This window comes from Fukomys damarensis, unplaced genomic scaffold (assembly GCF_012274545.1).
Source record: "Fukomys damarensis isolate Sample0158 unplaced genomic scaffold, DMR_v1.0_HiC HiC_scaffold_10, whole genome shotgun sequence".
Classification (NCBI taxonomy): Eukaryota; Metazoa; Chordata; class Mammalia; order Rodentia; family Bathyergidae; genus Fukomys; species Fukomys damarensis.
In genome coordinates, this window is record NW_022900922.1 from 22,470,317 (window position 1) to 22,482,669 (window position 12,353).

General features: G+C 39.2%; 2 long non-coding RNA genes across 5 annotated transcripts in view; both read left to right on the forward strand.

Moving 5' to 3' along the window:
• The window catches only part of LOC104861472, a 16,145-nt gene extending 14,215 nt beyond the window's left edge, over window positions 1-1,930 (forward strand). For all 4 annotated transcript variants that reach the window (XR_004516516.1, XR_004516515.1, XR_780058.2 and 1 more), the window contains one exon: window positions 1,246-1,930. This is a non-coding gene — a long non-coding RNA (uncharacterized LOC104861472). The remainder of the gene's footprint in view (window positions 1-1,245) is intronic.
• Window positions 1,931-4,132: 2,202 nt separating this feature from the next.
• Window positions 4,133-12,353, forward strand: part of LOC104861471 — a 52,066-nt gene continuing 43,845 nt past the window's right edge. Inside the window, exon 1 of the long non-coding RNA XR_780057.2 lies at window positions 4,133-4,270. This is a non-coding gene — a long non-coding RNA (uncharacterized LOC104861471). The remainder of the gene's footprint in view (window positions 4,271-12,353) is intronic.

Below are 12,353 nucleotides of genomic sequence, written 5' to 3' on the forward strand. Positions count from 1 at the left end.
GGTTTTTTTTTTTTTTTTTTTTTTGGCTTGGGTAATTTCCCTCACCTGGCCAACATTCTGTTTCATTTGTTTGTTTGTGGTACTGGGGATGGAGTGCACTACCTCCACAATAAACTACATCCCCTACGCTTTTTTATTTTTTATTGTGAGATAGCATTTCACTAACTCCCTGAGTTTCCCAGGCTGGGCTTGAACTTTTACTCTTGCTTCAGCCTCTCAAAGTGCTGAGATTACAGGTGTCCATCACCGCATCTATTTCAACATTCTTTAGAATACTTTCCATTAAAACAGCTGGGTTTTGCTTCATCTCATTTCTCTCAGCAAAACTATTTTTTAAAATTGTTTAAGTTTACAACATATATTAATTTACATTCATTTTGGAGAATTGGTACATATACATTATCTCTTGATTATTTTCAATCCTTTACTGTCCCACTTGACTTTCCCGTTCCTCTTTCTCCTCTCTATTTCCTACCATCTCTCCTTTCTCAAAGAAAAAGTTCTTGTCTGTATTAGTTGTCCCTCCTTCCTCATTTTTCATCTGTCTCCACACCCTGTCGCCCAGGGCACCTTTCCACGAAATTTCACCGAAGATGTTCTTGTAGCTGACAGTCAGTTGCATCCTGCCCAATTGTTTTTTTTTTTTTTGTCAAGTCTCCACCTTCGCTTTAATCTTATGATCCATTTACCTCATATAGACCAGCGAATGGTTCTCTACTCCTAGAATTAATCATTTCTCTCATCTTGCATGTACCACACTCGCCCCATGCATGTTCTCTCATCTCTAGACGGAACCCGCAGCGGGCTGTTGTTCTTTCTCTAAATCACTGTTAGAAGTGTAACGCGAGCCACACAGGTGATTTAAAATTTCCTAGGATTGAAATTTCATGTTGGATAACTAAAAACAAACAGGTGAAATTAATTTTCATATAAAAAAAATAAGTAAAAAGAAACAGATGAAATTAATTTGAATAACGTTTTAAAATTAACTCAATGTTATCAAAAATATTATAATAACTAACCAATCTAAATAACTGGAGTATTAAGATACTCTTTAAAAACACATACTTCGTCCTCAAAGTCTTGAGGGTATTTTTACAGTTACAGAGCACATTAATTTGGGTGCGACTGTTTCAATAGCTCAAAGGCCACGTACAGGCACGATAATTACGTGTCTTAGGTACTAGGATATAAAATAGTGAACAAAATAGTTATACTTCCCCACTAATGAAGTCTGTTTTCCAGGAAGGGGGAGACACAGACAATGAACAACATAACCGAATTAATTGTATGGCACAGTAGAAGGTGCTGAGTCCTACGGTAGGGACTGAGAGGATGTGGCAGAAAAGCAAGGTCAAGAGATGCAAAGAAGCAGCGCAAAAGCCCGCAGAATCCCTCCTTCTTCTGGACTTTTGGAAGGATTTTAACTTTTGCTGCAACCACGAGAGAGCTTTATGCAAAGAAAAGACGTGATAGAAGTCACGTTGTAAAGATCCCTTTGGCTACTGTTTTGAGACTACTTAATAGAAAATCAGAGACAGAAATGAGACCGGATAGGAGGCTGGGACAGTGATCTAGGCTGGGAGGATGTGGCTTTACCAGGGGAAGGGTGAGAAGTTCTTTCAGATTCTGAAAGAAGTTCAGCCAGATGGGAATCACCTACATCCATCAAATTTGTCCATGAGGGCAATATCTGCCACCTACAGTTACTGAATTTAAATAATTAAAATTCAGCTACTCATTTGAATCAGCCCAGCTCTACTTCAAATACTCCATATTCAGAAGTAATCATTTGGTGGCTTCTTCACTGAACACGAAGATGCAGAACGTTTCGGTACTGGCAGAATGTTCTCCTGAGCGACACTGATGCAGATATCATTTAAAGTGCTGTCCTCCTGCTCTCACACTGAACAGCTTCTGCGGATGTCTCCCTTTCCTAATTTGACTATTACCTATTAAATATGTGCACGAGGCACTTCATACCTAAGCGGTTCCTCATTCCTATTTTCAGGTTTACAGTCCCCATCCACCAGCCGGTTTTGCCTTCATTTTTCCCATCGGGGTCAATGAAATCACTGTTGATACCACTGTATAAACAAGAAAAGGTCCTTACTGATTCCTATTTTTTTCTCCCCACCCACCCTAACATTCCCAGTGCTTTGCCAAGTTGACTTGCTTCTACCTCCAAGACATATCCTGACTGTGAAATCAGAGCGTTCTTATTTTTCTCTCTGATCAAAGCTACCGGCGCCTCTCAGACATCCCAAGAAACAGTGATGCCTGGGCTCTATGCCATGTGTGCAGGTGGGGCTTGGCATTGTAAAATCTTTCCAGGAGATTCCTTGTGCAGCTAGGGCGGAGGACCGCTTCTACCCTGCCCCCTCCCCCAGTGTCTGGTCTCCGATCTGAGCCAGCGGTGACCTTGCTAAGTGGTAAGTCAGGTCAGGTCTTCCCCATGCTTGAAATCTTCTCCTGGTCTCTCATGGCCTGAAGAAGGCTTGGAAGCCCCTGTCCGCTCAGAGGCTGGTCCTGCTTGTTTCTCCACCATTGTCCACCATGACCCCTGCCTCAGAGGGCTCCTGTTCTTCCTGTCTCTCTCGTTCTCCCGCACTCCCTCCAGTCACCATCCTTTATTCTCTTTATGGAATGTCTTGCTCTCTACAGTGACCATGTTTAATATTTTTCTGACTTATTGAGCATCTCCTTCATTAGAAGGTAAATTGCAGGAGAGCCGTTCCATGCTGTCAGGGTCACTGTTCATTTCTAGCACCTAATACTTTCGAATGCCACTTCATTTGCTTCATCTATTACATTTTTAAAGCATTCTTTTAGTCTTCAGAGCAAAGGCAATGACAATGCTACTGATGATACCTGGCCACAGCAAAGATTTACGTAGTGTCTACCGTAGGCCAGGCACTGAGCTTATTCCATCATGATCACAGCCTTCCAAAAGGGCACAGCATCCATATTTCACAGATGGAGACACTGGGATTTAGACAAGCTGAGTACTGTAACTTGTTATGAGGCACCAGGGCTAGTAGGGGTGAGAAGCCAGAAATGCAGCCTAGGTTTTGCGGGGGCTACATTCTGATTCTTAAAAAGCAAAACAAAACAGGGCCAGGGAATTTAGCTCCATGGTACCGCGCCTGCCTCACAAGTGCAAGGTCCTGAGTTCGATCAGTTCGCTCTCTGGTACAAAGAAAACAAAACAAAATAAAACCCAAACAAACAACAAAACAAAATTGTCCCTGCCCGATAAACACTAAATAAATAGATTAAATGACAACTCATACATTTTAGAGACTTTCAAACACTGATACTTAGTATACCACCAGCCAGAAGAATAAACCTCATCTTTTCTCCCTCAGGTCCCTCTGTGACCACTCTTGCATCCTTTTGCCCCCGTGGAGGACTCTGCTGCTGGACGTTCCCCTTTTTGCCAATTATTTGTGCAACACGCAGTGAATTCCATCTCCTAGCAGCTACCAGGGTTACTTCTAGCCTCAATGATCTTCCTTTGAGGAAAAAAAAAAAAAAATCCCCGAACTTTGTAATACAGTCCAGCGATGCATGAGAGGCCTTTGTCAAATGAAGGGGAGGAAAAAAAGAAAATAAAAATACCCTTCTCCTCTGGAATGTCTCCTAGGACTAGGGGGAAATGCTAATTCTGACAATAGGGAAATAACTTTACAACCGAAGCACCTCTGGATTACATGAGAGATGATATTAAAATGACAGTGGTGAGAGAAAGCCATCAGGATACTGAGTCTAGCAGCACTTTACCCCCCACCCCCAGCTCTCCTGGCTCCGGAATCCCCAGTCTCGGTCTCCCAGGGCCGATTTCCCCGTGACTCACTATAAACTCGCCTTGTGCTCAGAGCGCGTGAAAAGGTGAAGAGATACACAGGTTTTCTTGGTTCTCTTACAATGAGCTAATGAGAGGTTGGGGCTTTTTTTCCTCTTTTTTAACAAGTCCCATGGCTCGGTGTTTTTATTTTTTAATTACTCCAAGATTAATGTGCTTAAGTGTGCTTTTTATCATTAGCTTTGACTAGATATATCTGGGTACTCAAGGAGATCAAGTTAAAAACTGGGCCAGGACGCCAATTAAAGACGACTTTCTCCTTCGGAGCGCGCACCGCGCCCTCTCACGCACACTCACGCGCACACCCACGACGCCCAGCACCCTGCGCCCTGAGCCCTGCAGCGGGGACCGCAGCTCTGCGCTGCTGCGACCAGGCTGGGAGCTTGCAAAAGGAGCTGGCGTTTGGTATGTGCTCTGGGAAAAGGCAGAGACCTTGGGACGCGCTGCTCCCACGTCCCGGCCTCCCCCGCCCGGAGCGAGGAAGTGGCGCGCGTCGGGGCCCGGGACGTCGCGCACTTTTCTGCATTCTTTTCCCCGCACGGTGCCGGCCTTCGCGCACCCCAGCCTCGGCGCCCAGCCCGCGCGGCCCAGATGGCGGAACAGCCCCGAGCGGGGACATTTTCTCAGGCTTTCAAAAAGAGCACTTTCTTTCCTGCCTAATATGTAGCTCCTTCAAATGCAAATGGAGAGGTTGCGCTCCAAGGTTAGCATAACAATTATGGGAAAGCTTTAAATCTGATGCGTTTGTTTACACGATGAAAGGCGGGCGGGACCCTGAAGCTCCGAGGCCCGGCTTTTCAGCAACTATTTTCTAACTAGTGAACTGCGAGTCAATTTTAGATCACAAAGAAAACCAATTTATATCGCGGTGGAGGCTAATTTTGGAGGGAGTTCCACATTATTTTCAATTTTTTTAAAAAAAATGACCGCTGCTGTTAGTGATTTCTCTCTTTCCCCCGTCTTTTCGTCACGAAGTTTGGGGTGAGCTAATTGCTGTGAGTGGTCGGCAAGAAGGTCTTTATTACCCAGAACAAAGGGAGCGGAGGATGGGGCGGTGCGGGCCAACATTCTCTAGAGACTTGTTGGGGTTTTGGCATAAATTGTATAAAAATATTTTAGTGTGCCTGTTAGAGAGGGAGATCGTATTTTCTGTTCAGCTTAGATGTTTTTGGTATTTCGAAACACATTAATTTACAGGCTGGAGAACTGGGCCAGTCTCATTTCAGATGTGTTAGATCTGCCTGGAGAGAGATCTCCTTCCAGGTCTAGTCCAGTGCAGGAGGAAAACTCCTTCCTTCCTTCCCTCCCTTTCTCTGACTTTCCAGGAGATTCTTCCCCTCCTGGGGTGTCTTCCACCTCTCTCTCACAGGCTGAGCTGTTCTGTGAGATGCTGTGAGGTTCCAGACCCTTGGAAACCCTTGGGAGCCTGTTAAGTCTGTTGGCTTCATCGACAATATATTAGATAATATTCTGTAAGACACTACAGTCTACGAAGCTACAACTCTGGAGGTTTATGAGCGTCTGGTACTTCGAATATTATGTCATTCGGGGGAGTATTGAGTAACTGAGATCTATGTCATTCTCAGTGTTGAGACTCAGCTGCAAACCCATTTGTTTTCTTACCGTGTTTGGGTTGAAATGCCCTTGACAGTGGTAAAGGTGTGTGCTCCATTATCTGGCAGGTCGTAAGTAGTGATTCTCACCTTGAGCGTGTAGCAGATGCACCAGAGGGCCTCGTGGAAACGCCACCTGCTTGGCCTCACCTGCAAAGTGTCTGTTTCAGTAGGGCCCAGGTGGTAACAGAATTTTCACTTACTACAAGTTCCAGGATGATGCTGATGGTTTCTTCCCAAACCACATGTGGGAAGCACTAGCCTAAAAGAAAAAGAGAAATGTATAATTTTTATAATTTTGAGGGAATCTAGTGTGATAAAACAGTATTCTTTTTGGCACAATATCTTGGTGGGGGGACAGACACTGATGGACCATTCATGCTACAAATTAAGTGTGAGACATTATTCTTAAATATTTTCCTACCAAAGGTTTTCGAAGATTGGTGTCTTAACCTACTTAGGAACTCAAGACAAGTGAAGTCTTTCTGAGTAACAGATAAATATTAGAGAAAAAGACATTATTTGGCCCTGGTAGACAAATGAACAGGTTCTCAGGAAATGGTGTAGTAATGCCGTATGTTTATTCAGATATATTGGAATCTACAGCAGACATTGAATTTCCCCTTGGCTATCTTAGTAATCATGGCCCTTTGTCAATTATCCTATGCTTTGGTCTTTTGCAGAGTGTTCTCTTTCTCTGAAATCCTTGACAGTTGGCTTTTAATTCATTATGGCTCCTCTCCTTCAATAAGCCTTTAGAATGGAAAGGTAGAGATTTCCACGGGAGACTTGGAACATCTTAAGGCAAAATCTTTACTGTGATCAAATATACTTCTATACTTAATCTGCTTTAGTGTCTTTCTTTGATCTTAGTGTTATCTATATGTACATTTCCTTTTATTTTAAATTGAATATCTTAAAAGGGGGAGACATTTTCCACTCTGAACTTTTATAGTACCTAGTATAGAGTCACACAGAATTGCAGATCCTCCTCATCTTCTATCTCAATAAAACCATCATAAGTTGAAAATATCATAAGTCAAACACGAATTCAATGAAGCTAACTTTTGAACATCCTACCTTCGTAGCGTGGCACACTGTCAAGTGTTGGTTTGTCCAGTAGCACATTAAGGCTCACCCACGTGCATAAAGGACAGGATCACAATCCAATGTATGGCTTTTGCACTATTGTAAAGTCAAAAAGCCTTGACTCAAACTATCATAGGTTGGGGACCTCAGCAGACGTAAAAAAACGAATGACTGTGAAGATTGTCTCGTCTCATTCAGGGGCTTGGCATTAAGTTAGTTTCTGTTTACTTGATGCCAAAATATATGGATGAAGACAGCGCTTTATATAGCCTCACTTGTGTTTGTTACTTGACCATGGATGTAGAGCAGGCTAATTGAGAGGCAGGAAGGAAAAAAAGTGTAGGAGAAAAAATTTACTCGTCGTATATTTATGTGTATCCAGGAAATACATAGGCGAAGAAATCAGATGTGAATCATTTTGTAAAATAGATCAACACTGATAATTTCTCTTTTGTTTACTGGGTATTATAACGAGCTAGGAAACCCTGCCTAGGGGAGAAGGGAGCCTCAGCAGTACCTGTCTTTGTGCTTTGAGGATTGCGGATAGAGGGCAATACTGTCGTAGTAGGCATTGTCATTTCACCTGTTTTTCATCGACAGCCGAACAGTGAATGACCCCTATGTTTTTTTTTTTTTTCTGGTAGCGTGTCTTGCATCTGTTTTGTTTATTCAAAATCACATTATACACACACATGTCATAGGGTTGGCATTGATGTGAACAGGTGCTTCTATTATGACAATATTGTCAACACCCATTAAAACTGTGTGTTATGGTCTCATCTGATTTGTGGGAAGTACACCGGTGATTGTTTTTTATTGTAAAGAAGTCATTTTCTTTGAGCAACTGCTATTTCTACCTGAACATTTCACATCATCTAGGAGACATTTAATTTAGGGATGGAGCAGAACTTCTTTGCCCTTGCCGTTATCCTGTGTCACAGCTGACTGCTTTAGTGCCAATAAAATGTTAAGGGCTTTGGTTTTACTGGGCAAAGCACTGAGTGGCAAAGTCATTGCCATTAAATATTAACATCATTTACTAAGAATATAATTAGAAATAAAATAAACTAGCATGTAAAATTGGTGTCTTAATCATCCTCTGATTTCATTCAGGGTTGAAAAATGGATTTCTTGATCCTAAATATAGAATTAGAAGTTCAAATCTTAAGGGCATTAAGCTACCATCACAGAGAGGCAGTAGGTGTTTCCACGGGTATTTTGAGAAACTTGAAGGAGTTTTGGAGGTCAAAGGAAAAGTATGTCAAGAAATGTTTGTGTGTGCGTGTGCACATGTGTTGTGAGATGGGGGAATTAGAAGGAGAAATCAGATAGGAGAAGTGAAAATGATAGGATAAATAGGACTCTGGTGTGTGTCAGTACCACAGTTTGAATCCAGTAGGTCAGTTATGTATCAATACATAGTGTAGAAGGTGGATACCCAGAAGTAACAGATAATATTCTCCAGAGAGACAAGGAGAATTAACTGTAACAGAGGACTCTGGAATAGTAAATCTTGAATTTATTTATTTTGTATACCTGTTTTATTTACTGATTTACCTGAAGGTAGGCATTTGAGTTATTTTCGGGTTTTTTTGCTATTATAAAAAATACTTCTTATGATCACTGTTACATTTGTTTCTTGGTACCTAGTTGCCAGACCATCTCTAGCATATCTTCTTTTGGTGATGCATTATTAATTTGTAGGCTGTCTAATTGAGATTTTTTATTAACAGAATGGTAACTTTTAAACTGATTTCATGTGTGTGTACAGTGGTACGTTGGCGTGTATATCTTCACCTCTGTCACGTGATGGCAAGTGACTTCTAGAGTGTACTTCTCTGTCAGTGTGTACAGGTTCCTGTTCCTCTAGGTCTGCCCCCAGCCCACTGTTGTCAGAATTTTCTCAATCTGGATAAAATTTATTTTCATTTTATATTTTATTTTATTAACTTATTTTTCATGTTTGTTAGCCACGTGTATAATTGGCTACTCTTCTGTTGAGTTCTTATGTTTTTATTTTGTAGAACAGTCTCATACTAACCTTCTATTGATTAAATACATTGCAAATGATCTTCATTACTCTATAGTTTGAAATTTCATCTTTTGACATCTCTTGAGGCTATTTGTTTATTTATTTATTTAGTTTATTTGTTTTTTTGAGACAGGGTCTCACTGTGTAGTTGAGACTGACCTGGAACTCACTATGTAGCCCAGGCTGGTTTTGAACTCACAGTGATCCTCCTGCCTCAGCCTCCAGAGTGCTGGGATTATGGGCGTGTGCCACCACGCCCGGCTATTTATTTATTTTTGTACCAGGGTTCAAACTCAGGCCTTTGTGCTTGCAAGGCAGATGGCAGAACCACTGAGCCAAATCCCTGGCCCTGGTAAGATATCTTTTAATAAAAAGAAGTCCTTCATATGAAGTGTTGTGGATCGCTTTCTTTATGGCTTCATTTTTTTGCTATTAAATTGTCATATCAAAAGTCCCTTATTATGGCATTTTCTGAAAGGATTAAGCCCTCTGTCTTTCTGAAATTGTTATTTATATACAATGTGAGGAAGAGATCCATTCTATTTCTTTCTTTTTTTCTTTTTTTTTTTTTTTTTTGGTACCGGGGATTGAACTTGGGTCCTTGCGCTTGCAAGGCAGGCCACCGAACCGCTGAGCTAAGTCCCCGGCCCTCCATTCTATTTCTTTATCTGCAGCGGTGGCTGGCCACACCATCATGTTTTAAGTGGCACCCCCTTCCCTATTGGTGTGTGACGCTATTTATAGCATTAGGTCTGCCCGTGGGTCTATTTCATGTTCTGAGTTGTGTTCTACTCATTTTCTTGACTGTATATGACCTGGTTCTATACAAACTTCATTAAAAATGGCTATTTCATCTTTTATCATATTTCATCCAGTTAAATTCAATTTAATTAATGTTATAGTTGGATTTATTTCTAATGTGCTATTGTATATCCTTTATTTCACTTTTATTCTAGTATTTCTTTTAGTTCTAGCACTTGTTCTTTTTTTTTTTTTTCTTAATGAGCTTAAATTTATTTCTCTATTCCAACAGTGGGATTTGGGAATATTTTAACACCCATTACTTTGATGCTTGCTTTATTTACCATTGTTTTCCAGTGATGTTTTTAAAAAAAAAATCCCACAAAATATATCTTATTTTGTATATACAGGATTTTAATGTTTTAAAATGTTAAGCCATATTTACTTTTTCTTTTCTCGAGTTTCTCACCGTGCTGTCTTTAATTTTTTTTTGCTTATTTCTATTTTTTCCTAATTAAATCCTATCAGTACTTCATTAGTGGCCTTCCATTAATTGTACAAATTCAAAGTTTTGTTTGATATTTTAGTTTCACCTGTGTTATTTAATTATAACTTTATTGAATATAAACTTCTGGTTTGACATTTATTTTTTTCCTTAGCACCTTTTGATATTATTGTTTTCTTTTCTGGTTTCTGTGGTTGAGTTAAAAAGTTTTGTTTGTTTGTTAAATTAAATTTGCCTTTAAATCTCAGGTTCTTGGGCCAGGGATTTAGCTTAGTGGTTCTGCCGCCTGCCTCGCAAGCACAGGACCTGAGTTTGATCCCTGATACCAAAAAAAAAAAAAAAAAAATCTCAGGCTTCTTTAAGATCTCTGTATTTTTGTAATATGTCCAGGAGCAGATGTCTGTTTATTTATGTTGCTTTGGCTATTATTAGGAATATGAAATCCTGCATTCATTCTTAATTTTGAAACAATTCTTATTCAATATTTCTTTTGAACATTGTCTCCAATTCTGTTATCTCTTTCTTGTATATCAATGGATGAATACTAGATAATCTCTTTTTGTCATCTATTCCTTTTACATTTCATTTTCTGTTTTCTTTCTTTTTATGCTTCTGGGATTCGCTCTGTATTTTTTCTCTAAATCTGTATTCCAGTGCACTGATCATTGTCCTCAGCATTGCTTTTCTGGATGTTTGACTAGTTTATTAAATCTTAAATTTTGGTGAGTGTATATTTCTATAAGATCTGCATGGTTATTTTGATAGTATCGTATTCTTTTGAAATACTTTTCCCACTCTTTTGTTATTTACACATTTTAAATATATTTCACTTGCTTTCTACCATATCTGATAATTCCAGTATCCACAGCTTTCGTGGGCCTCATTTATTATTTGTTGTATCTCCCACCACTGGTTAATGGTTGACTTAATGTTTATTTTCTTTATAATTGTGCGAATTTAACCTTTGATTGTGGGTATTCTTATAGGTTTGGGTTGAAATGTTTCAATAGATATTTATTTTTGTTTTTTTGCCACCTTCCTGGAGTCGCTATCAATTAAAGACCATTTAAATAACAATTTTAATCTGGGCATGATAGCTATAGTCTCAGGTACTTGGGAGGCAAATTTGAGGCCAGCCTAGGCAACTTAGGCTGTGAGTCAATAAAATACAAGTGTCAAAAACAGTTCTCAGCTTGGAGCTTTTAGGGTCCTACAAACAGTGCAAATTCTAACCCAGTGCTTCATGAACACTGTTTTATGAATATGGAATTTTAGTGGAGGCTTTGCTCCTCTCTGTCCAGTTTGCTGACTGTCTCTGTCTCTCTCTCAGTTCACTCTTTCCTGCTTTTTCATGGGAAAAGCCAATATAGCTTCTCTTCTGAGGCCAACTATAGGGTAGTTTCTTGCCTACCCTGAGAGCACAGACTTAAAACTTAAGCTGTTTAACATCAAAGTTAGGCAGATAGTACCAAGACCACTACTAATTTCATTAGTTAAATTTGGATTCAGGGTTTCTAAATGTTTTTAGCCTTTGGGGACATCTATCAAATATGTAGTGGAAGCTCAGTTACATGTTTAACATTCTTTTGTACCTGAAATATTTTTCATATTTGGTTCTACCATACTCTTATTCAATGATTGAAGAGGCAAGAAAAGGCATAAAGTGAAAAAGCTAATATTAAGGCTGATATTTGTTCATGTTAAATGGCTCAGAAATTTACTATCTCTCAGCTACAAGATTATACAAGCATCCTTGCAAGGGCGAAACATTTTCTATTAATATGAAGATCTAGAAAGCTTTGTGTTTTCTAAACACATTACTATTGCTTTCATTGAGAAACATAAACATGACATAAATATGATTTGCAGTATTATATGAGTGCTCTTAATAATTTAAAATATATTTTAAAAAATTAAACCTTTTCCAGTTTACTAACTTAGTGCTACTTGGCTAGAGTAAACCAAGTCTGTGTTTTAATTCTGAGAATAAAATTTTTGTTGAGTGTTTCGTTGACCTGAATTCACTTGTGATAGTTTAAGGTGAGTATATTTAATGCACAGAACAGAGGGAAAGAATGAAAATCATTCAGCCTTGTAAATCTTTAAAGCTTCTTTAAAACTGATATTATTTACTAGGAACAGTGGGCATCTTTACACTTCTTTGTAAGCATTTCCAAATGTTTGTGTTTATTTGTCTGTTATGGGGGAAAACATTACTTATGAAAGAGAAAGTGCTGTGGCATTAAAGGAAATCAGCTTCCATTCTAGGGAAATGGTCTGTATATCCTATTTCCTTTTAAGCAATTTCAGATTACTGAGTACATTTATAATTGGTGGTGATTTTTAATCTTTGAGGATAATAATCTCATGTTTCTTATTAGTTAGTTGGTTTTGATAGGCCATTGAAATAATGTTTTAGCTAATAGTTTTGTTATTTTTAGTGAGAAGGAAGGAATATCTTGTTATTATTCAAGAAGAGCATATCTCTCTTTTTTTTTTTTTTTTTTT